This window comes from Oncorhynchus gorbuscha, unplaced genomic scaffold (assembly GCF_021184085.1).
Source record: "Oncorhynchus gorbuscha isolate QuinsamMale2020 ecotype Even-year unplaced genomic scaffold, OgorEven_v1.0 Un_scaffold_1153, whole genome shotgun sequence".
Taxonomy (NCBI): Eukaryota; Metazoa; Chordata; class Actinopteri; order Salmoniformes; family Salmonidae; genus Oncorhynchus; species Oncorhynchus gorbuscha.
Genome location: NW_025746019.1, coordinates 115163 through 139611, shown reverse-complemented (window position 1 = coordinate 139611; position 24449 = coordinate 115163). Strand labels below are relative to the sequence as shown.

The 24449-nt window shown below is 46.0% G+C and overlaps 1 pseudogene; it reads left to right on the top strand.

Annotated features, from left to right (window-relative positions):
* LOC124021633 overlaps nucleotides 1-24449 on the top strand; it is a 59407-nt pseudogene that overhangs the window by 5044 nt on the left and 29914 nt on the right.

Genomic DNA, 24449 nt, shown 5'->3' with positions numbered 1-24449 from the left:
ATGTGGTTGGTCTCACCTACCTTAGTTAAATGCACTGACTGTGATATGTGGTTGGTCTCACCTACCTTAGTTAAATGCACTGACTGTGATATGTGGTTGGTCTCACCTACCTTAGTTAAATGCACTGACTGTGTTGTGTGGTTGGTCTCACCTACCTTAGTTAAATGCACTGACTGTGATGTGTGGTTGGTCTCTCCTACCTTAGTTAAATGCACTGACTGTGATGTGTGGTTGGTCTCTCCTACCTTAGTTAAATGCACTGACTGTGATGTGTGGTTGGTCTCTCCTACCTTAGTTAAATGCACTGACTGATATGTGGTTGGTCTCACCTACCTTAGTTAAATGCACTGACTGTGATATGTGGTTGGTCTCACCTACCTTAGTTAAATGCACTGACTGTGATGTGTGGTTGGTCTCACCTACCGTAGTTAAATGCACTGACTGATATGTGGTTGGTCTCACCTACCTTAGTTAAATGCACTGACTGTGATATGTGGTTGGTCTCACCTACCTTAGTTAAATGCACTGACTGTGATATGTGGTTGGTCTCACCTACCTTAGTTAAATGCACTGACTGTGATATGTGGTTGGTCTCACCTACCTTAGTTAAATGCACTGACTGTGATATGTGGTTGGTCTCACCTACCTTAGTTAAATGCACTGACTGTGATATGTGGTTGGTCTCACCTACCTTAGTTAAATGCACTGACTACAAGTTGCTCTGCATAAGAGCGTCTGCTGAACAGAAACTCATCCTGCAGGAATGTTATTCAATAGGCTGCTCTGACTTGTATGTATTTTCCTTAATAGTTCACTAACGTCTTCTGCATCGACCCGGCCGCCTTCTGTCTTCTTTCTGCTCGTGTAACGTAGGTGTTGAAGCTGCACCTGTCGACCAGTCCAGAGGTGTACGGCCGCGCCCCTGGGGAGAACACCGGGGACAAGGTCAACAAGAACCTGCTGTTTGACACCAGCCTCACACACCTCTACATAACCACAGAGAAGAAGGTGAGCCGTGATCTTAACGTGGAACTTTATTACACAGCGTAGATTTTCATCAGTGTGAGGCGTTCCATGCATTTAGGTTAGTACCACATCAAAGCCATGTTTGAATCCGCCGTTTTTGTTTTGCTCATAGATCACCAAGGTGCCAGTGCAGGCCTGCCACCTGAAGACAGACTGCCAGTCCTGTGTGGCACAGAAAGACCCCTACTGTGGCTGGTGTGTGCTGCAGGGCAAGTGAGTACAGTCCCAGTTATAGCCAATGTTCCCTCTAAGCAGGGTGCAGCTCCTCTCGGGCTGCCGCGCAGAAGAAATACCAGCCCGCGCAGAAGAAATACCAGCCCGCGCAGAAGAAATACCATCCCGCGCAGAAGAAATACCAGCCCGCGCAGAAGAAATACCAGCCCGCGCAGAAGAAATACCAGCCCGCGCAGAAGAAATACCAGCCCGCGCAGAAGAAATACCAGCCCCGCAGAAGAAATACCAGCCCGCGCAGAAGAAATACCAGCCCGCGCAGAAGAAATACCAGCCCGCGCAGAAGAAATACCAGCCCGCGCAGAAGAAATACCAGCCCGCGCAGAAGAAATACCAGCCCGCGCAGAAGAAATACCAGCCCGCGCAGAAGAAATACCAGCCCGCGCAGAAGAAATACCAGCGCAGAGAAGCACGAGATTCAACTTCACTCAACTCTCTAGACTTTTAGTTAACACTATCAACGTTTCCCTTTACTGTGGGAATTGTGATTGAATCCACGCTTTCAATGCAACATACCGAGGCAGGACGCACGGTGTCGGATTGTATTACATGGACAGGCAAGCTGTACTCTACACAGACCGGTGCTCCTTAACCAATCAGAGCTGCATGTAGCCACATGTGGCACATTTGTTCATGTCCTTTGCTAGTTGGTGAGTTATTATCCCAGTTATAGGTCATTTGTAGTCAACGATAGGGGACGATAGGGGAGGGATTGCTTCCTACAGGAGCACACAACCTGTACATTTCTAGCCATCTTTGAAAAGCCAGTCAGGTGATGAGATTTTTTTTTGTCTTAACCTGTTGATCCTACCCCCTACTTTTTCGAACACACTGTTAAAAATCGCGCAACATTTCAGCGCCCTGCTACTCATGCCAGGAATATAGTATATGCATATGATTAGTATGTGTGGATAGAAAACACTCAGACGTTTCTAAAACTGGTTAAATCACGGCTGTGACTATAACAGAACGTGCGTTTCATTGAAAAGCGCCTGAAAATCTGATTACTGAAAATTGGAAAATATATCAATGCGCCCCTTGAATGTATTGTTGAATGGAAGCCACATTACCTGGAGCCGAGATTGCAATTCCTACAGCTTCCACACGATGTCACCAGTCTTGTCAATTGCCTAGGCTTTGTTTCTTGGTCAAACGAAGAAGAGACAGCCCATTTCTTCCGGTCTCCGACCTGATATTTTGGTTGAGATTTATCCGGACATTATTTCAAGACGTAGAGCTATTGAATACACATCGCCTTGTGATCAATTTGATAGATTATTAACGTTTACTAATACCTAACGTTGGATTACAAAAGTATTTCGAAGTGTTTTGTGAAAGTTTATCGTCGACTTTTTTAATTTAAAAAAATGACGTTGCGTTATAAAACGCTGTTTTTTTCCTTGATCACACAGTCTTCATGGATCGATATCTAGGCTATATATGGAGCGATTTAATCGAAAAAAAGACCCAATAGTGATGTTTATGGGACATCTAGGAGTGCCAACAAAGAAGATTGTCAAAGGTAATGAATGTTTTATATTTTATTTGTGCGTTTTGTGTAGCGCCGACTATGCTAATTATTTTGTTTACATCCCCTGCGGGTCTTTTGGGGTGTTGCATTCTATCAGATAATAGCTTCTCATGCTTTCGCCGAAAAGCATTTTAAAAATCTGACTTGTTGGCTGGATTCACAACGAGTGTAGCTTTAATTCAGTACCCTGCATGTGTGTTTTAATGAACGTTTGAGTTTTAACGAGTGCTATTAGCAATTAGCGTAGCACATTTGCATTTCCAGATGTCTAGATGGGACGCCTGCATGTCGGGTCGACCTAAGTTTTAAAGGGGCCGTGTTGTATTTTGAGACAGGCTTGAATAAGCAGAGGGTAGCGTAATTTGTCTGATACTCTGTAATAATGGAATGGGAATAATAATGCATTCTATTTAGAAAAGTGCTTTTTGCATCAACACAACATTTTCAGTCCCCTCTTTGTCTGAAGGACAAGTGGATGAACAGGTTCATGTCAAGCCCTGCGTGTTTTTTCAAAAGTCTCATGGAATGTAGACTTATATTGAACACCACACATTGGCTGCTACTGTAGGCTGAATGATAGAACAGCTATTTCCATGTTAAAATGTGTGGTGTTCAATTAATGTTCTCCATGTTTTTGATGGTAGGCCACTCTGGTAGGCCTACATTATGATCAAATAGCCACAGTAGCCTACATAGTCACTGTTTAAAACTGTAACTTAAAGTGGGTACAGCCTCAGTGTTAACAGTAACGCGCGCTGGAAGTCAGCAGACTTGAAATTTGCTCAGTGACAATTCTTTGGGGGAACATTGGTTATAGCTGCAATATTTCCTGCTGCTCATTGATCTTTTCAATGAATAATACAATGTAACTTATAAATGTCTTATGAGCTTAGTACTGATTTATCCTGTTATAGATGGTCCAGGACTATTTTCTCTCTTGAGTTCCTATCAGTGAGGAACTGAGCCTGGATACAGGTACAGAGTCCTGGTTAGCTGTAGTCCAGAGTCCTGGTTAGCTGTAGTCCAGAGTCCTGGTTAGCTGTAGTCCAGAGTCCTGGTTAGCTGTAGTCCAGAGTCCTGGTTAGCTGTAGTCCAGAGTCCTGGTTAGCTGTAGTCCAGAGTCCTGGTTAGCTGTAGTCCAGAGTCCTGGTTAGCTGTAGTCCAGAGTCCTGGTTAGCTGTAGTCCAGAGTCCTGGTTAGCTGTAGTCCAGAGTCCTGGTTAGCTGTAGTCCAGAGTCCTGGTTAGCTGTAGTCCAGAGTCCTGGTTAGCTGTAGTCCAGAGTCCTGGTTAGCTGTAGTCCAGAGTCCTGGTTAGCTGTAGTCCAGAGTCCTGGTTAGCTGTAGTCCAGAGTCCTGGTTAGCTGTAGTCCAGAGTCCTGGTTAGCTGTAGTCCAGAGTCCTGGTTAGCTGTAGTCCAGAGTCCTGGTTAGCTGTAGTCCAGAGTCCTGGTTAGCTGTAAGTCCAGAGTCCTGGTTAGCTGTAAGTCCAGAGTCCTGGTTAGCTGTAAGTCCAGAGTCCTGGTTAGCTGTAGTCCAGAGTCCTGGTTAGCTGTAGTCCAGAGTCCTGGTTAGCTGTAGTCCAGAGTCCTGGTTAGCTGTAGTCCAGAGTCCTGGTTAGCTGTAGTCCAGAGTCCTGGTTAGCTGTAGTCCAGAGTCCTGGTTAGCTGTAGTCCAGAGTCCTGGTTAGCTGTAGTCCAGACTCCTGGTTAGCTGTAGTCCAGACTCCTGGTTAGCTGTAGTCCAGACTCCTGGTTAGCTGTAGTCCAGACTCCTGGTTAGCTGTAGTCCAGACTCCTGGTTAGCTGTAGTCCAGAGTGTGACTGATCTCTTCTCCTCCAGGTGTACCAGGAAGGGAGACTGTCCCAGGGCTGAGGATGACAACACGTGGCTGTGGAGCCCCAACCAGCAGTGTGTTCAGATCCAGGCCTTTAACCCACCCAACCTCAGCTGTAGGAAGACCGAGCAGGTACTGAGTGGTTGAGTGTACAAGTCTACGTTCCCTGTCATTGGCAGCTGTCTTCTCCAGTGTGAAAGATCCCTCATCTGTTGTGCTGGGTTTGCTTAATTCAGAATTCATTCATCCTGAGTTTAACTCTAGTCAATTCCTTTAAGCTCTGCTCACTACCAGTGCATTTCTCTCTCTCACACACACACACACACACACACACACACACACACACACACACACACACACACACACACACACACACACACACACACACACACACACACACACACACACACACACACACACACACACACACACACACACACACACACACACACACACACACACAGAAATTAGTTTTCTGGGTCAGTTCTGGATTAATGAACTGTGTACATTTTAAACTGTAGACCTGAATATCAGTCACTTCCTTTATTTCACTTCATTTCATCTCAATTCTCTCCAGGAACTTGAGTTTTTGTCACATAACCATTCCTGTGACTTGAAACATAATTGCATTTCCTCAATTGACCTCTTTGTATTCAAGAGGAAGTTTATTCTATTGCTTCGCTCTCACTCTTGGTTTCTGTCTCTCTCTCTCTCAATCCTCAAAAACCTGTTTTTCTCCTGTCCAGGTTGAAATCTACATCCCCTCCCTCCCCAAGATCGGCCCTTCTGACATTATCAAGTGCAGGTTTGGTTCGGACACTAGTGGAGCTGTGATGATGGACCAGAAGGTCATCTGTGCCCTCCCTGACCCTGTGAACATCCCCTCTACACCTGACAAGCAGGGTGAGTCCTCCTGAATACTGGTCCTAACCCCGGTCCTTAGCTCCTTGGGTGGTAGATGGGTTCTGTATACTGTTTTTAAGCCTGGAGATATCAGTCTGTTTATTTAACTAACTTGTCTTTGTCTTGCCGAACAAGGCAATAATGTGTTTTATTCAGTACAGAACCAGTCAGGTGACCAGGCTAATATTTCCTCTCAGAGCAGTGGACTGTGGTAACTGACATTCTGTCATATTGCGTTCAGACTTTGTGACGGTGCAGGTGAAGATCCTGGTCAACGACGGCATCGAGGTGACGTCCAGCGAATACAAGTTCTACAACTGTGCCGCCACCGGCAGGAAGTCCAAGAACACGCCGTAAGTGTCGCCAGTAAAACCCTTATTGGTCACCAACCTTTTCTGAGGAAAGATCACTTTCCAAGCCGAGATCGACCACTCAGATATTCTTTAAAAACAGGACTTAATAATGTAAGCCTATACAACAGTAACCTAATAAAAATTGTTGTGTAGGAAGGAGGTTTGTGCAGTAGGTCTAATACATTATCACAACATATTGGCTTTATGCCTTCCTGACTATTGTTCTTCTCAGACCATGTTATATTTCAAAACTCGAGCTTTGGTAACAGAATAGATCAGTTGTATCATTTGCAAGGCTCAGCTGAGCATAAATTGAAATAATTATCTTTTTTATTTTACTGGACTGATGGTGAGTCTCAGCGGAGGGAGAGCGCAGCTGAGCGTCCAATCCCTGCTTTCTCCTTTCCTCCGGTGAGGCTGACCAATAGAGAGGGTCCACCTCTCATAGTCCCTGCTTTCTCCTTTCCTCCGGTGAGGCTGACCAATAGAGAGGGTCCACCTCTCATAGTCCCTGCTTTCTCCTTTCCTCCGGTGAGGCTGACCAATAGAGAGGGTCCACCTCTCATAGTCCCTGCTTTCTCCTTTCCTCTGGTGAGGCTGACCAATAGAGAGGGTCCACCTCTCATAGTCCCTGCTTTCTCCTTTCCTCTGGTGAGGCTGACCAATAGAGAGGGTCCACCTCTCATAGTCCCTGCTTTCTCCTTTCCTCCGGTGAGGCTGACCAATAGAGAGGGTCCACCTCTCATAGTCCCTGCTTTCTCCTTTCCTCTGGTGAGGCTGACCAATAGAGAGGGTCCACCTCTCATAGTCCCTGCTTTCTCCTTTCCTCCGGTGAGGCTGACCAATAGAGAGGGTCCACCTCTCATAGTCCCTGCTTTCTCCTTTCCTCCGGTGAGGCTGACTAATAGAGAGGATCCACCTCTCATAGTCCCTGCTTTCTCCTTTCCTCCGGTGAGGCTGACCAATAGAGAGGGTCCACCTCTCATAGTCCCTGCTTTCTCCTTTCCTCCGGTGAGGCTGACCAATAGAGAGGGTCCACCTCTCATAGTCCCTGCTTTCTCCTTTCCTCCGGTGAGGCTGACCAATAGAGAGGGTCCACCTCTCATAGTCCCTGCTTTCTCCTTTCCTCCGGTGAGGCTGACCAATAGAGAGGGTCCACCTCTCATAGTCCCTGCTTTCTCCTTTCCTCCGGTGAGGCTGACCAATAGAGAGGGTCCACCTCTCATAGTCCCTGCTTTCTCCTTTCCTCCGGTGAGGCTGACCAATAGAGGGTCCACCTCTCATAGTCCCTGCTTTCTCCTTTCCTCCGGTGAGGCTGACCAATAGAGAGGGTCCACCTCTCATAGTCCCTGCTTTCTCCTTTCCTCCGGTGAGGCTGACTAATAGAGAGGGTCCCCCTCTCATAGTCCCTGCTTTCTCCTTTCCTCCGGTGAGGCTGACCAATAGAGAGGGTCCACCTCTCATAGTCCCTGCTTTCTCCTTTCCTCCGGTGAGGCTGACTAATAGAGAGGGTCCACCTCTCATAGTCCCTGCTTTCTCCTTTCCTCCGGTGAGGCTGACCAATAGAGAGGGTCCACCTCTCATAGTCCCTGCTTTCTCCTTTCCTCCGGTGAGGCTGACCGATAGAGAGGGTCCACCTCTCATAGTCCCTGCTTTCTCCTTTCCTCCGGTGAGGCTGACCAATAGAGAGGGTCCACCTCTCATAGTCCCTGCTTTCTCCTTTCCTCCGGTGAGGCTGACCAATAGAGAGGGGACACCTCTCATAGTCCCTGCTTTCTCCTTTCCTCCGGTGAGGCTGACCAATAGAGAGGGGACACCTCTCATAGTCCCTGCTTTCTCCTTTCCTCCGGTGAGGCTGACCAATAGAGAGGGTCCACCTCTCATAGTCCCTGCTTTCTCCTTTCCTCTGGTGAGGCTGACCAATAGAGAGGGTCCAACTCTCATAGTCCCTGCTTTCTCCTTTCCTCCGGTGAGGCTGACCAATAGAGAGGGGACACCGTCTTCCACCTGATTCATGATGTTCCTATGACCAGAAGTGAAATATTCCTGGATATTGAAATAGACGTGACGAACTGCTGATAATTAAACAGCAGGCCTGTTGATACACGGCTACTCAGCACGAGTGGAAGTAGGGAGAAGCACATTTGTTTTTGTAAAAGTGTTGCATAAAAACAGTGTTGACAGTCCTGAATAAAAGCTTAAAGAACTCACTCATAAAAACAGTGTTGACAGTCCTGAATAAAAGCTTAAATAACTCATTCATAAAAACAGTGTTGACAGTCCTGAATAAAAGCTTAAAGAACTCACTCATAAAAACAGTGTTGACAGTCCTGAATAAAAGCTTAAAGAACTCACTCATAAAAACAGTGTTGACAGTCCTGAATAAAAGCTTAAAGAACTCACTCATAAAAACAGTGTTGACAGTCCTGAATAAAAGCTTAAAGAACTCACTCATAAAAACAGTGTTGACAGTCCTGAATAAAAGCTTAAATAACTCATTCATAAAAACAGTGTTGACAGTCCTGAATAAAAGCTTAAAGAACTCACTCATAAAAACAGTGTTGACAGTCCTGAATAAAAGCTTAAATAACTCATTCATAAAAACAGTGTTGACAGTCCTGAATAAAAGCTTAAAGAACTCACTCATAAAAACAGTGTTGACAGTCCTGAATAAAAGCTTAAAGAACTCCCTCATAAAAACAGTGTTGACAGTCCTGAATAAAAGCTTAAAGAACTCACTCATAAAAACAGTGTTGACAGTCCTGAATAAAAGCTTAAAGAACTCACTCATAAAAACAGTGTTGACAGTCCTGAATAAAAGCTTAAAGAACTCACTCATAAAAACAGCAACTGTTTGCTGTATTCCTTGCACGTCTTTCTCTGGTCGTGGAGTTTGTCCCTTCAGACAAATGAAATGGTTGGAACACTTTGCCTACCCAGCAGAACTGTAAGACCAATAGGAGTGCAAGGTGATGGACTAGGAATGCCTTGAAGATGGACCTGTAGGTGACCACTGCTTTATGGAGACCCCCGTTATTGACGCTATTCTGACAGTTATTCTGTCATTTTACACGGAACACCTTTGAGGATTTCTGTTCTCATTGCCTATATAAACTCTGACTCCTTGTCTCTTCCTTCTATTGGTTGATTGTCCCCAGGTGTATAGCATGTGTGACCAGTGAGTGGCAGTGCCAGTGGAATGCCCAGGACCACACCTGCAGTGACAGAGATGTCTCTGTAGATGGAGCTCACATCGTCAAAGCCCAACAAGTAGGAGGAAGCCCTGTCTCAGTGAACTACAAAGTTTGGCTCAAACTCCATTTGTCTTTCCACAACTCCTTGTGTCCTCTCTCCCCGCCTCCTCAAGAAGAAAGTCCAATACCTTTTGAGAAGCAGGCCAGAAGAGAGGACGTGAGGAAGTGAAGGAAGATTAATTGATAAAGAGCTATTGTCTCTTTTATTTATTTATTTATTTATTTATTTTATTTCACCTTTATTTAACCAGGTAGGCAAGTTGAGAACAAGTTCTCATTTACAATTGCTACCTGGCAATTGAGCCAGCTTGTATCTGTTACTGACTTTCTGGCTTATAGGTGGCAACTGGCAAGCTCCGACCTGTCTGCCTGTATGTCTGCCTGCCTGTATGTCTGTCTGTCTGTCTGTCTGCCTGTATGTCTGTCTGTCTGTATGTGTGTCTGTCTGCCTGCCTGCCTGCCTGCCTGCTAGTATGTCTGTCTGCCTGCCTGTATGTCTGCCTGCCTGTATGTCTGCCTGCCTGTATGTCTGCCTGCCTGTATGTCTGCCTGCCTGCCTGTATGTCTGCCTGCCTGTATGTCTGTCTGCCTGTATGTCTGTCTGCCTGTATGTCTGTCTGCCTGTATGTCTGTCTGCCTGTATGTCTGTCTGCCTGTATGTCTGTCTGCCTGTATGTCTGTCTGTGTCTGTCTGCCTGTATGTCTGTCTGTGTCTGTCTGCCTGTATGTCTGTCTGTGTCTGCCTGTATGTCTGTCTGCCTGTATGTCTGTCTGCCTGTATGTCTGCCTGTATGTCTCTCTATCTGCCTGTAAGCCTGTCTGTCTGCATGTCTGTCTGCATGTCTGTCTGCATGTCTGTCTGCCTGTATGACTGCCTGTATGTCTGTCTGCCTGTATGTTTGCCTGTATGTCTCTCTATCTGCCTGTATGTCTGTATGTCTGTATGTCTCTCTGTCTGTCTGTATGTCTCTCTGCCTGTCTGCCTGTGTGTCTGTATGTCTGTGTGTCTCTGTCTGCCTGTATGTCTCTCTGTCTGCCTGTATGTCTCTCTGTCTGCCTGTATGTCTCTGTCTGTCTGTGTGTCTCTCTGTGTGTCTCTCTGTCTGTCTGCCTGTATGTATGTCTGTCTGTCTGTCTGTCTCTCTGATTAAACCAGCTACCTTCTGTTCTCCCTCCAGGCTGATAGCTGTCCTCAGTTTGAGAACCCAGATCCTCATCTCATCCCTGTAGGCTACCTCATCCCCATCAGCTTCCAAGGGAAGAACCTGGACATTTACAAGGTGAGATAGACACAGCTTTTAGGTTTGCGTCCCTAATGACACCATATTACCTATACTGTGCACTACTTAGGTAATAGGCTGCCATTTGAGTGCACTACTTAGGGAATAGGGTGCCATTTGAGTGCACAATATAGGGAATAGGGTGCCATTTTGGGTTCACTGTAGGGAATATGGTGCCATTTTGGTTTCACTGTAGGGAATAGGGTGCCATTTTGGTTTCACTGTAGGGAATAGGGTGCCATTTTGGTTTCACTGTAGGGAATAGGGTGCCATTTTGGTTTCACTGTAGGGAATAGGGTGCCATTTTGGTTTCACTGTAGGGAATAGGGTGCCATTTTGGTTTCACTGTAGGGAATAGGGTGCCATTTTGGTTTCACTGTAGGGAATAGGGTGCCATTTTGGTTTCACTGTAGGGAATAGGGTGCCATTTTGGTTTCACTGTAGGGAATAGGGTGCCATTTTGGGTTTACTGTAGGGAATAGGGTGCCATTTTGGTTTCACTGTAGGGAATAGGGTGCCATTTCAGACACCTATTTAGTCATCGTCTATCATTGATGATTAACTTGGCTGTTCCTCTTTTCTTCCTCGTTCACTATTAGATCATGTACAGTGCTGTTTATCTAATATGGTTTGTTGTGCCTGACAGCCTGACTGACTTCTACTCATTCTAATATACATGCTCTCTTGTCCTGTGTGTATCTCTTGTCATGTGTGTGTCTCTTGTCCTGTGTGTGTCTCTGTCCTGTGTGTTTCTCTTGTCCTGTGTGTTTCTCTTGTCCTGTGTGTATCTCTTGTCCTGTGTGTATCTCTGTCCTGTGTGTGTCTCTGTCCTGTGTGTATCTCTTGTCCTGTGTGTTTCTCTTGTGCTGTGTGTATCTCTTGTCCTGTGTGTGTCTCTGTCCTGTGTGTATCTCTTGTCCTGTGTGTATCTCTTGTGCTGTGTGTATCTCTTGTCCTGTGTGTTTCTCTGTCCTGTGTGTGTCTCTTGTCCTGTGTGTATCTCTTGTCCTGTGTGTTTCTCTTGTCCTGTGTGTATCTCTTGTCCTGTGTGTGTCTCTGTCCTGTGTGTATCTCTTGTCCTGTGTGTATCTCTTGTGCTGTGTGTATCTCTTGTCCTGTGTGTTTCTCTGTCCTGTGTGTGTCTCTTGTCCTGTGTGTATCTCTTGTCCTGTGTGTTTCTCTTGTCCTGTGTGTATCTCTTGTCCTGTGTGTTTCTCTGTCCTGTGTGTTTCTCTTGTCCTGTGTGTATCTCTTGTCCTGTGTGTTTCTCTTGTCCTGTGTGTATCTCTTGTCCTGTGTGTATCTCTTGTCCTGTGTGTATCTCTGTCCTGTGTGTATCTCTGTCCTGTGTGTATCTCTGTCCTGTGTGTTTCTCTTGTCCTGTGTGTTTCTCTTGTCCTGTGTGTATCTCTTGTCCTGTGTGTTTCTCTTGTCCTGTGTGTATCTCTTGTCCTGTGTGTTGCTCTTGTCCTGTGTGTTGCTCTTGTCCTGTGTGTTGCTCTTGTCCTGTGTGTTTCTCTTGTCCTGTGTGTTTCTCTTGTCCTGTGTGTATCTCTGTCCTGTGTGTATCTCTTGTCCTGTGTGTTTCTCTTGTCCTGTGTGTTTCTCTTGTCCTGTGTGTTTCTCTTGTCCTGTGTGTATCTCTTGTCCTGTGTGTATCTCTTGTCCTGTGTGTATCTCTTGTCCTGTGTGTTTCTCTTGTCCTGTGTGTATCTCTTGTCCTGTGTGTTTCTCTTGTCCTGTGTGTATCTCTTGTCCTGTGTGTCTCTTGTCCTGTGTGTCTCTTGTCCTGTGTGTGTCTCTTGTCCTGTGTGTTTCTCTTGTCCTGTGTGTTTCTCTTGTCCTGTGTGTTTCTCTTGTCCTGTGTGTATCTCTTGTCCTGTGTGTATCTCTTGTCCTGTGTGTATCTCTTGTCCTGTGTGTATCTCTTGTCCTGTGTGTTTCTCTTGTCCTGTGTGTTTCTCTTGTCCTGTGTGTTTCTCTTGTCCTGTGTGTATCTCTTGTCCTGTGTGTATCTCTTGTCCTGTGTGTATCTCTTGTCCTGTGTGTATCTCTTGTCCTGTGTGTATCTCTTGTCCTGTGTGTGTCTCTTGTCCTGTGTGTGTCTCTTGTCCTGTGTGTGTCTCTTGTCCTGTGTGTTTATCTCGTCCTGTGTGTTTATCTCGTCCTGTGTGTTTCTCTTGTCCTGTGTGTTTCTCTTGTCCTGTGTGTATCTCTTGTCCTGTGTGTATCTCTTGTCCTGTGTGTGTCTCTTGTCCTGTGTGTGTCTCTTGTCCTGTGTGTTTCTCTTGTCCTGTGTGTATCTCTTGTCCTGTGTGTATCTCTTGTCTGTCCTGTGTGTATCTCTTGTCTGTCCTGTGTGTGGGTCTCTTGTCTGTCCTGTGTGGGTCTCTGTCTCTCTCTCCAGGATCACACATTTAAAATTGGCACGGAGCTCATGAAACACACGGAGGAAGAGTTCACCTTTAATGAGGGGTTAAAGTTCAACTTCAAGGGTTATGAGGTCAGTAATATCCACCTCTATTTGAGACAACACAGGTTTTACATCCCAGCGCCCCACATGAGCAGTACAAGTCTTTTCTCTCAGTCCCAAAGACATTCACCTCCAGCCAGTACTCTAACTCTCTCTGTCTCTCCACCCATCTGTTTTCATACAGAGTTTGAGAGGCTGCCAGTATGGAGTTAAAAGCTATGTTGTGTGTGGATTGTGTGTACATGCGTGCATGTCAGTGTTTTTGTTAGGAAAATGTGGTGCTGGATATTTGACAGGAAGTATTATAATTTAAGACGTTTGAGAAGTTTGCCGGACCCATATGCATTGGGTGGTTAGGGTTAGGGTGGTAACCTGATTAGGGCGTCCACCCATGGTGCTCAAAGTGACAGAAATAACATTTACATTATGGTAATTCATCGTAACAGAACATGCAACGATGCTCACGGTGAAGATGATAGAATAACTGTTCACGTCGACATCTCCTCAGACAACAAGACGAGTAAAGAACAGCAGAATCACCAGCCTGTCAATCTAATATCCCCCACAATAGAACAGTTGACCTATTGGTCAGCTTGTGATTCTGTGCAAGAAAGAAATAGCCTATTCCAAACAGACTCTGGGTCAGGTTTTTAATTGTCCAAAAGCCAGCTATAACCAGTTAACAGAAACCCTGGTGTGTGTGTGTGTGTGTGTGTGTGTGTGTGTGTGTGTGTGTGTGTGTGTGTGTGTGTGTGTGTGTGTGTGTGTGTGTGTGTGTGTGTGTGTGTGTGTGTGTGTGTGTGTGTGTGTGTGTGGTGGGGGGGTCCTGTGTGAGTGAGAAAAAGAGCCAGCAAGTGTGTTTTGACATGTCTCTGGCCCTCAGTAACTCAGATGTCATTTTTCTCTGTTGTGTATATCCTGTGTGTTAGTTTGCCTACGACAAGGAGCAGGAGGTCAATGTGTCCTTCCACATCAAAGACCGAGACACAGAGAAGAAGATTGACAGCACTCTGACTGGTGAGTCAGACCGTCTGACACACTGGAGTTGATGCAGCGCTGCTGTTCAATGCACTGTTCAAACAACTGTTGATCCATTTCAACTCTTCCACCTTAATGGACCTGCGTTGGATAACCCCAGTATTGGACATGTTTAATATTCAGCCATTATTATTGTATTATTATTATTCATACATTGGGACAAAGTTCAAGCTTGTTTGAATAAGATGTGAACCCTGTACAGGCTGGTGGGTTATTGGTATGGAGTTGTTGCTTGATCCCTTTCCCCTTCTCTCAACCCCCCCCCCCCCCTGCTTCCCTCCCCCTCCTCCTCTCTCCCATTCTACCCTCTCCTCTCTCTCCTCTCTCTATCATCCACCTCTCCCCTGCTCTTCTCTACCTACTCTCCCTCTCTCTCCATTCTACCCTCTTCTCTCTCCCTTCCTCCTCTCTTCCATTTTGCCTCCTCTCTCTCCTCTCACTCTATCCTCCACCTCTCCCCTGCTCTTCTCTACCTACTCTCACTCCTCCTCTCTCCCATTCTACCCTCTCCCCCCCTCTTCCATTCTACCCTCTCCTCTCACTCTATCCTCCACCTCTCCCCTGCTCTTCTCTACCTACTCTCACTCCTACTCTCTCCATTCTACCCTCTTCACTCTCCCCCTCCTCCTCTCTCCCATTCTACCTTCTCCTCTCTCTCTATCCTCCTCCTCTCCCCTTCCTCTCTCCTTTTCTTCCATCTCCTCTCTCTCCTCTCACTCTATCCTCTTTCTCTCCCTCTTCCTCTCCTCTCCATCTATTAGTGGTGTTGTATAACTGTTCTCTGGGTCGTGAGGACTGCAGCCTGTGTAAGAATGCTGACCCCAAATACAGCTGTGTGTGGTGTGCCAACATGAGGTCCTGTGTGTACAGAGAATTGTGCCGGTCCCAAGAACCAGCTCAGTGCCCCAACCCCAAGATCACTGAGGTGAGAACAGTCTCTGATTATCACTAGAGGTGTTCTCCTCTGTCTGGTGCACTCTTCCTTCCTGTCTTCTTCCCTTTAGCGGTCACTGTCTTACTCTTCTCTTACACATGCTGTCCTCCTCAACTTTCCCATGTTCAATTTGGATTAAATAATGCAAAAACAAAGTGTTGGAGAAGAAAGTAAAAGTGCAATATGTGCCATGTAAGAAAGCTAACGTTTCAGTTCCTTGCTCAGAACATGAGAACATATGAAAGCTGGTGGTTCCTTTTAACATGAGTCTTCAATATTCCCAGGTAAGAAGTTTGAGGTTGTAGTTATTATAGGAATTATAGGACTATTTCTCTCTTTACCATTTGTATTTCATATACCTTTGACTATTGCATGTTCTTATAGGCACTTTAGTATTGCCAGCCTAATCTCGAGAGTTGATAGGCTTGAAGTCATAAACAGAGCAATGCTTGAAGCATTGTGAAGAGCTGCTGGCAACCACAGGAAAGGGCTGTTTGAATGAATGCCTACAAGCCTGCTGCTGCCTACCACCACTCAGTCAGACTGCTCTATCCAATATCAAATCATAGACTTAACATAATAACACACAGAAATACGAGCCTTATGGCATTAATATGGTCAAATCCGGAAACAATCATTTCAAAAACAAAACGTTTATTTTTTCAATGAAATACGAAACCGTTCTGTATTTTATCAAATGCACTGCCCTTTGTCTAAATATTGCAGTTTCATTGCACCACCTTCAATGTTAAATCATAATTATGTAAAATTCTGGCAAATAATTACGGTCTTTGTTAGGAAGAAATGGTCTCGACACAGTTCACAACGAGCCAGGCGGCCCAAACTGCTGCATATACCCTGACTCTGCTTGCACAGAACGTAAGAGAAGTGACACAATTTCCCTAGTAAAAATAAATTCATGTAAGCAGGCAATATTAACTAAATATGCATGTTTAAAAAATGTACTTCTGTATTGATTTTAAGAAAGGCATTGATGTTCATTGTTAGATACGTTGGTGCAACGACAGTGCTTTTTTCGCGAATACGCTTGTTAAATCACCCGTTTGGCGAAGTAGGCTATGATTTGATAATAAATTAACAGGCACCGCAAAGATTATATGCAATGCAGGACAAGCTAGATAAACTAGTAATATCATCAACCATGTGTAGTTAACTAGTGATTATGTTAAGATTTATGTTTTTTTATAAAATAATTTTAATGCTAGCTAGCAACTTACTTTGGCTCCTTGCTGCACTCGCATAACAGGTGGTCAGTCTGCCACGCAGTCTCCTCGTGGAGTGCAATGTAATCGGCCATGATCGGTGTTCAAAATGCCGATTACCGATTGTATAACTTGAAATCGGCCATGCCGATTAATCGGTCGACCCCTACACTGAACTACTACTGTAACGACTGTTCACTACTATATACACATTGAACTACTACTGTAACGACTGTTCACTACTATATACACCCTGAACTACTACTGTAACGACTGTTCTACTGTATATACACTGAACTACTACTGTAACGACTGTTCTACTATATACATACTGAACTACTACTGTAACGACTGTTCTATTATATACACACTGATCTACTACTGTAACGACTGTTCACTACTATATACACACTGAACTACTACTGTAACGACTGTTCTACTATATACACACTGAACTACTACTGTAACGACTGTTCACTACTATATACACCCTGAACTACTACTGTAACGACTGTTCTACTATATACACACTGAACTACTACTGTAACGACTGTTCACTACTATATACACACTGAACTACTACTGTAACGACTGTTCTACTATATACACCCTGAACTACTACTGTAACGACTGTTCTACTATATACACACTGAACTACTACTGTAACGACTGTTCTACTATATACACACTGAACTACTACTGTAACGACAGTTCTACTATATACACACTGAACTACTACTGTAACGACTGTTCACTACTATATACACACTGAACTCACGACGCCAGGACAGCGGAGTCAATCACCACCTTCCGGAGACACCTGAAACCCCACCTCTTTAAGGAATACCTAGGATAGGATAAGTAATCCCTCTCACCCCCCTTTAAGATTTAGATGCACTATTGTAAAGTGACTGTTCCACTGGATGTCATAAGGTGAATGCACCAATTTGTAAGTCGCTCTGGATAAGAGCGTCTGCTAAATGACTTAAATGTAATGTAAATGTAATGTACTACTGTAACGACTGTTCTACTATATACACACTGAACTACTACTGTAACGACTGTTCACTACTATATACACCCTGAACTACTACTGTAACGACTGTTCACTACTATATACACACTGAACTACTACTGTAACGACTGTTCACTACTATATACACACTGAACTACTACTGTAACGACTGTTCACTACTATATACACCCTGAACTACTACTGTAACGACTGTTCACTACTATATACACCCTGAACTACTACTGTAACGACTGTTCACTACTATATACACCCTGAACTACTACTGTAACGACTGTTCACTACTATATACACACTGAACTACTACTGTAACGACTGTTCACTACTATATACACCCTGAACTACTACTGTAATGACTGTTCTACTATATACACACTGAACTACTACTGTAACGACTGTTCTACTATATACACACTGATGCCACTGACCATTATATTCTATATTAATCTACCACACTCATCTAAATCATCCTCTCTCTCTCTCTTCCCCACAGATCATCCCTCGTTTTGGGCCTCTGAACGGTGGGATAGTGGTGACCATTAAAGGGTCTAACCTGGGCATAAAGAAGGAGGACATTAAGAAGGTGACGGTGGCTGGAGTGGACTGTGTTCACCAGGAGGACAGATACTCTGTCTCCACCAGGTATAGTGATAGTGGGGGTAAATGAATAATCACAGCTGTCGTCCAGGGGTTTCATCCTGTTGTCAAGATCAGTGGTTTCAAGTTTGTTTCCGTCCATTTTTGACAAGTTGACAAGATTGTGCAAAGCTGTCGTCAAGGCAAAGGGTGGCGACTTTTTAACAATCTCAAATATAACATGTATTTTGATTAACACATGTTTTGGTTACTACATGATTCCATATGTTATTTCATAGTTGTGATGTCTTCACTATAATTCTACAATGTAGAAAATAATAAATAAAGAAAAACCCTTGAATGAGTACAGTAGGTGTCCAAACTATTGACTGCTACTGTACGTCTTTTCAACTTGAATTCACAACTGAAAATGAACCCGATTTAAACGTCTAGAAAATACATATTTTAGATGTCTTTTCAACATCATTTTGCTTACTGGGACTATTCTCGGTTTGTGAAGGGGGGGGGTAGCATTTTTTGGTCTCGACAGAACGGCAAGGACCGGCCCTGCCTGTAATGGACTTTTATGTCCAGCGAATAACATATTTCATTAAAGACAACATGTACAGTATGTCTGCTTGTGTGTGTGGTGGAGAAACCGGGCCTTTGTCTTACTCCAGCTGTTCTGTGTCTTCTCCAGTGTTGTGTGTGAGATCGGTCCGGTCCGGTCTTCAGTGGACCACCCAGGTCCCATCTACCAGGGGGTAGTGGAGGTGGAGGTGGAGGGGGGCAGGAGAGGACGTTCAGAGGTCCTCTTCACCTACAGGGTACGTTTCATACGGCTACAGGGCCAGTCTTTACCCCAACATGACTCCTAACTGTTGTAAGAGTCACACTGTGCAGGAGTGATCTGATGTTTCATACTGTACATGGCTCTTAGTGTGGTTAAAGCTCTGCTCAGTGCTCATACAGCCACTATGTTAGTCTCTCTCTGCTGGTTTTACATCTCCACGTTCATCAATGTACTTAGTTCTTAGGAGATGCTCTTAGAATTCAGAATAGCATCTGTTGAAAGGAAACAGAATTTAACGGGGGAATTTAACGAGTATAATGATTGACTAAAAAAACCACATCTATAATGGGAGCCTATTTTACTTCATGGTAAATATTTACACTAATTTATTTTGGGGTTCGTATTTTCTTGTTTGTTTGTTTCTGCCAAAATAACAATGTCCCCATGAGAATGTACTGAGCTACTTATCATTCTTATAGATTTGATCAAAGCTTCAGATTTTCTAGGGAACATAACATTATTTTGCTCTCTCTCGCTGTCGTTCGCTCTCTGGCTCTCGTTTGCTCTCTGGCTCTCGTTTGCTCTCTGGCTCTCGTTCTCTCTCTCGCTCTCGTTTGCTCTCTCGCTCTCGTTCTCTCTCTGGCTCTCGTTTGCTCTCTCGCTCTCGTTCTCTCTCTGGCTCTCGTTTGCTCTCTGGCTCTCGTTCTCTCTCTCGCTCTCGTTCTCTCTCTGGCTCTCGTTTGCTCTCTGGCTCTCGTTCTCTCTCTGGCTCTCGTTCTCTCTCTGGCTCTCGTTCTCTCTCTGGCTCTCGTTCTCTCTCTGGCTCTCGTTCTCTCTCTGGCTCTCGTTCTCTCTCTGGCTCTCGTTCTCTCTCTGGCTCTCGTTCTCTCTCTGGCTCTCGTTCTCTCTCTGGCTCTCGTTTGCTCTCTGGCTCTCGTTTGCTCTCTGGCTCTCGTTTGCTCTCTCGCTCTCGTTTGCTCTCTCGCTCTCGTTCTCTCTCTGGCTCTCGTTTGCTCTCTCGCTCTCGTTCTCTCTCTGGCTCTCGTTTGCTCTCTGGCTCTCGTTCTCTCTCTGGCTCTCGTTCTCTCTCTGGCTCTCGTTCTCTCTCTGGCTCTCGTTTGCTCTCTGGCTCTCGTTTGCTCTCTGGCTCTCGTTTGCTCTCTCGCTCTCGTTTGCTCTCTCGCTCTCGTTCTCTCTCTGGCTCTCGTTTGCTCTCTCGCTCTCGTTCTCTCTCTGGCTCTCGTTTGCTCTCTGGCTCTCGTTCTCTCTCTGGCTCTCGTTCTCTCTCTGGCTCTCGTTCTCTCTCTGGCTCTCGTTCTCTCTCTGGCTCTCGTTCTCTCTCTGGCTCTCGTTCTCTCTCTGGCTCTCGTTCTCTCTCTGGCTCTCGTTCTCTCTCTGGCTCTCGTTCTCTCTCTGGCTCTCGTTCTCTCTCTGGCTCTCGTTCTCTCTCTGGCTCTCGTTTGCTCTCTAGCTCTCGTTTGCTCTCTCGCTCTCGTTTGCTCTCTCGCTCTCGTTCTCTCTCTGGCTCTCGTTTGCTCTCTGGCTCTCGTTTGCTCTCTGGCTCTCGTTTGCTCTCTGGCTCTCGTTTGCTCTCTGGCTCTCGTTTGCTCTCTGGCTCTCGTTTGCTCTCTGGCTCTCGTTTGCTCTCTGGCTCTCGTTTGCTCTCTGGCTCTCGTTTGCTCTCTGGCTCTCGTTTGCTCTCTGGTTCTCTGTCTGTCTCTTCGTCGTTTTAAGTTGGTCTGCTCCAGATCTGGCTGTCTACTCGCAACACTTAGTACTGTATTTTCTCATCAAACAGTACTAAGTGGTGTTCAGTAGCTGTGTTGTGGTGTTCAGTAGCTGTGTTGTGGTGATAAATTACTAACTGTTGTTCAGTAGCTGTGTTGTGGTGATAAAGTGGTGTTCAGTAGCTGTGTTGTGGTGATAAAGTGGAGTTCAGTAGCTGCGTTGTGGTGATAAAGTGGTGTTCAGTAGCTGTGTTGTGGTGACAAAGTACTAAGTGGTGTTCAGTAGCTGTGTTGTGGTGATAAAGTACTAAGTGGTGTTCAGTAGCTGTGATGTGGTGTTCAGTAGCTGTGATGTGGTGTTCAGTAGCTGTGTTGTGGTGATAAAGTACTGAGTGGTGTTCAGTAGCTGTGTTGTGGTGATAAAGTGGTGTTCAGTAGCTGTGTTGTGGTGTTCAGTACCTGTGTTGTGGTGTTCAGTAGCTGTGTTGTGGTGATAAAGTGGTGTTCAGTAGCTGTGTTGTGGTGTTCAGTAGCTGTGCTGTGGTGATAAAGTGGTGTTAGGTAGCTGTGTTGTGGTGTTAGGTAGCTGTGTTGTGGTGTTCAGTAGCTGTGCTGTGGTGATAAACCAGTGAAGGGGAATGGGACGTGACATGAGGTCTAACTGGTGGTCCCAGTGGGCTCTGGGTTGTTAGACAGTGGGCTCTGGGTTGTTGGACAGTGAGCTCTGGGTTGTTGGACAGTGGGCTCTGGGTTGTTAGACAGTGGGCTCTGGGTTGTTGGACAGTGGGCTCTGGGTTGTTGGACAGTGGGCTCTGGGTTGTTGGACAGTGGGCTCTGGGTTGTTGGACAGTGGGCTCTGGGTTGTTAGACAGTGGGCTCTGGGTTGTTAGACAGTGGGCTCTGGGTTGTTGGACAGTGGGCTCTGGGTTGTTGAGCAGTGGGCTCTGGGTTGTTGGACAGTGGGCTCTGGGTTGTTGGACAGTGGGCTCTGGGTTGTTGGACAGTGGGCTCTGGGTTGTTGGACAGTGGGCTCTGGGTTGTTGGACAGTGGGCTCTGGGTTGTTGGACAGTGGGCTCTGGGTTGTTGGACAGTGGGCTCTGGGTTGTTGGACAGTGGGCTCTGGGTTGTTGGACAGTGGGCTCTGGGTTGTTGGACAGTGGGCTCTGGGTTGTTGGACAGTGGGCTCTGGGTTGTTAACTGTAAAAGACTTTGGATGAAAACATCTGCTAAATAACCATATAGAATGTTAGAAGGTCAGGAGAGGAGTTTTTCCTTGTCAGGTCATGCAGTCAAGAAAACATCCAGGACCTAAGTATGTTACCTTATCACTGATGTCTCATCTCTTATCCCCTCCAGGACCCCATCCCTGAGAAAGTTTCCCCCCTGAAGGGCCCTGTGGCCGGGGGAACAGTCATCACCATCTCTGGGAAACACCTGGATACGGCAAACAAGAATGATGTCATTGTCACAGTGGGGGGAACGCCCTGTGAAGTGTAAGGATGATCATACTTGTCTTCCAACCCCTGCAGGTTGCTGTCTGGACAGGTTGCCTGAGTCATGTCCTATTCTCTTCTTCTCTCAAGGCCGATCTCTGAAATATATTAGCCATACAGTAAATGTGTTTGACTTGTTCCTTTGAGATGACCCTCTCTCCCCTCAACACTACGACCCCTGTTTGACCTTTCCCATGATGCTCTCTGTCCCCGTTTCTCCCTCAGGTTGTCGTTTGGCAGTGAGATCACCTGTAAGACAGGTGTATACAAGGGACAAAAGGTTCCATTGGAGTCCCTGAGAGTCTCGGTGAAGTATGGGAAGAGCACCACCAAGGATGTCCCCGTCACCTTCAACTTCCAGTACTCCGAGAACCCCAAACTCACGGACTACAGCCCCAAGACCAGCTTCGTATGGTGAGTGGAGTCCACAGTGCCCCAGAGGGGGTGGAAGTCAAAGCGCCTCTTTAAGCCAAGCTTGAGTTGAATGCAAAACACTTTTAAGCGGATAATTAAATGGCCGTTTCTTATTGGACACATTCAAAACGTTTCAAGAGGTTTCTCCTGTGTTGTGCTTCCTAACATGACCCTGATGTATGGTGTCGTCGTCTAGTGTTTCAGTGGAGGCAGGAGGATTACATGTTAGTCATTTAGCAGACGTTCTTTTCCAGAGCCGCATAGTTAGTGCCGTCATCTTGAGATGGCTAGGTGGGACAACCCCATGGGGCGGCAGGTAGCCTAGTGGTTAGAGCGTTGGACAGGTAACCGGGAGGTTGCAAGGTTGTATCCGCGAGCTGACAAGGTACAAATCTGTCGTTCTGCCCCTGAACAAGGCAGTTAACCCACTGTTCCTAGGTCGTCATTGAAAATTAGAATTTGTTCTTAACTGACTTGCCTGGTTAAATAAAAATGAATCAGTCATAGTACTGGAAGGACATGTTTCATCTGTCTATATCTTCAAAGTCCCAGCTAGTAAGAGAGAAAAGAGTCAAGTGCGAGTGTTGGTTCACAAAATATGTTTTCAGAAGACGGACAGGGACTCTGCTGTCCTAGCTTCAGGGGGAAGCTGGTTCCACCATTGGGGTGCCAGGACAGAGAAGAGGTTGGACTGGGCTGAGCTGGAGCTGCCCTCCCGTAGGGGTAGGAGAGCCAAGAGACCAGAGGTGGCAGAACAGAGTACTCTGGTTAGGATGTAGGGTTTGAACACAGCCTGAAGGTAGGGAGGGTCAGGTCCTCTTGCTGCTCCGTAGGTAAGTACCAGGGTCTTGTGGTGGATTCAGCTTTGACTGGAAGCCAGTGCAGTGTGTGGAGGAGCGGGCTGACATGGGTGAAGTTAGGAAGGTTGAACATCAGGGGGCTGACATGGGAGAAGTTAGGAAGGTTGAACATCAGGGGGCTGACATGGGAGAAGTTAGGAAGGTTGAACATCAGGGAGCTGCAGCGTTCTGCTGAGTTGCACAGGTTTGATGGCACAAGCAGGGAGCTCAGCCAACAGAGAGTTGCTGTAGGATCGTGTGTGTTGTTTTCAGAGCTGATGTGTGTGTTGTGTGGTGTTTCAGTGGAGGCAGGAGGATCGTGTGTGTTGTTTTCAGAGCTGACATGTGTGTTGTCTGGTGTTTCAGTGGAGGCAGGAGGATCGTGTGTGTTGTTTTCAGAGCTGACGTGTGTGTTGTCTGGTGTTTCAGTGGAGGCAGGAGGATCGTGTGTGTTGTATTGAGAGCTGACGTGTGTGTTGTCTGGTGTTTCAGTGGAGGCAGGAGGATCGTGTGTGTTGTATTGAGAGCTGACGTGTGTGTTGTCTGGTGTTTCAGTGGAGGCAGGAGGATCGTGTGTGTTGTATTGAGAGCTGACGTGTGTGTTGTCTGGTGTTTCAGTGGAGGCAGGAGGATCGTGTGTGTTGTATTGAGAGCTGACGTGTGTGTTGTCTGGTGTTTCAGTGGAGGCAGGAGGATCGTGTGTGTGGGCAGTGGTTTTGACCTCATCCAGAGAGCCACCATGAAGGTGCTGCCCTCTGCTGATGACTTCTCTCAGTCCCCTCCTGTTGAGGTCAGTACACACTACTCACTACTATTACAATACACCTAATGTTATCATTCTAGAGTCCCCTCCCATTGAGGTTAGTATACCATTCCACAAGTTCTTGTGTATTCTAATCCCTCTAGTGTACAGTACTCTAGATGTGGTATTATCCATGGCAGGTAGCTAGCATGTCCTAGTGTACAGTACTCTAGCTGTGGTATTATCCATGGCAGGTAGCTAGCATGTCCTAGTGTACAGTACTCTAGCTGTGGTATTATCCATGGCAGGTAGCTAGCATGTCCTAGTGTACAGTACTCTAGCTGTGGTATTATCCATGGCAGGTAGCTAGCATGTCCTAGTGTACAGTACTCTAGCTGTGGTATTATCCATGGCAGGTAGCTAGCATGTCCTAGTGTACAGTACTCTAGCTGTGGTATTATCCGTGGCAGGTAGCTAGCATGTCCTAGTGTACAGTACTCTAGCTGTGGTATTATCCATGGCAGGTAGCTAGCATGTCCTAGTGTACAGTACTCTAGCTGTGGTATTATCCATGGCAGGTAGCTAGCATGTCCTAGTGTACAGTACTCTAGCTGTGGTATTATCCGTGGCAGGTAGCTAGCATGTCCTAGTGTACAGTACTCTAGCTGTGGTATTATCCATGGCAGGTAGCTAGCATGTCCTAGTGTACAGTACTCTAGCTGTGGTATTATCCGTGGCAGGTAGCTAGCATG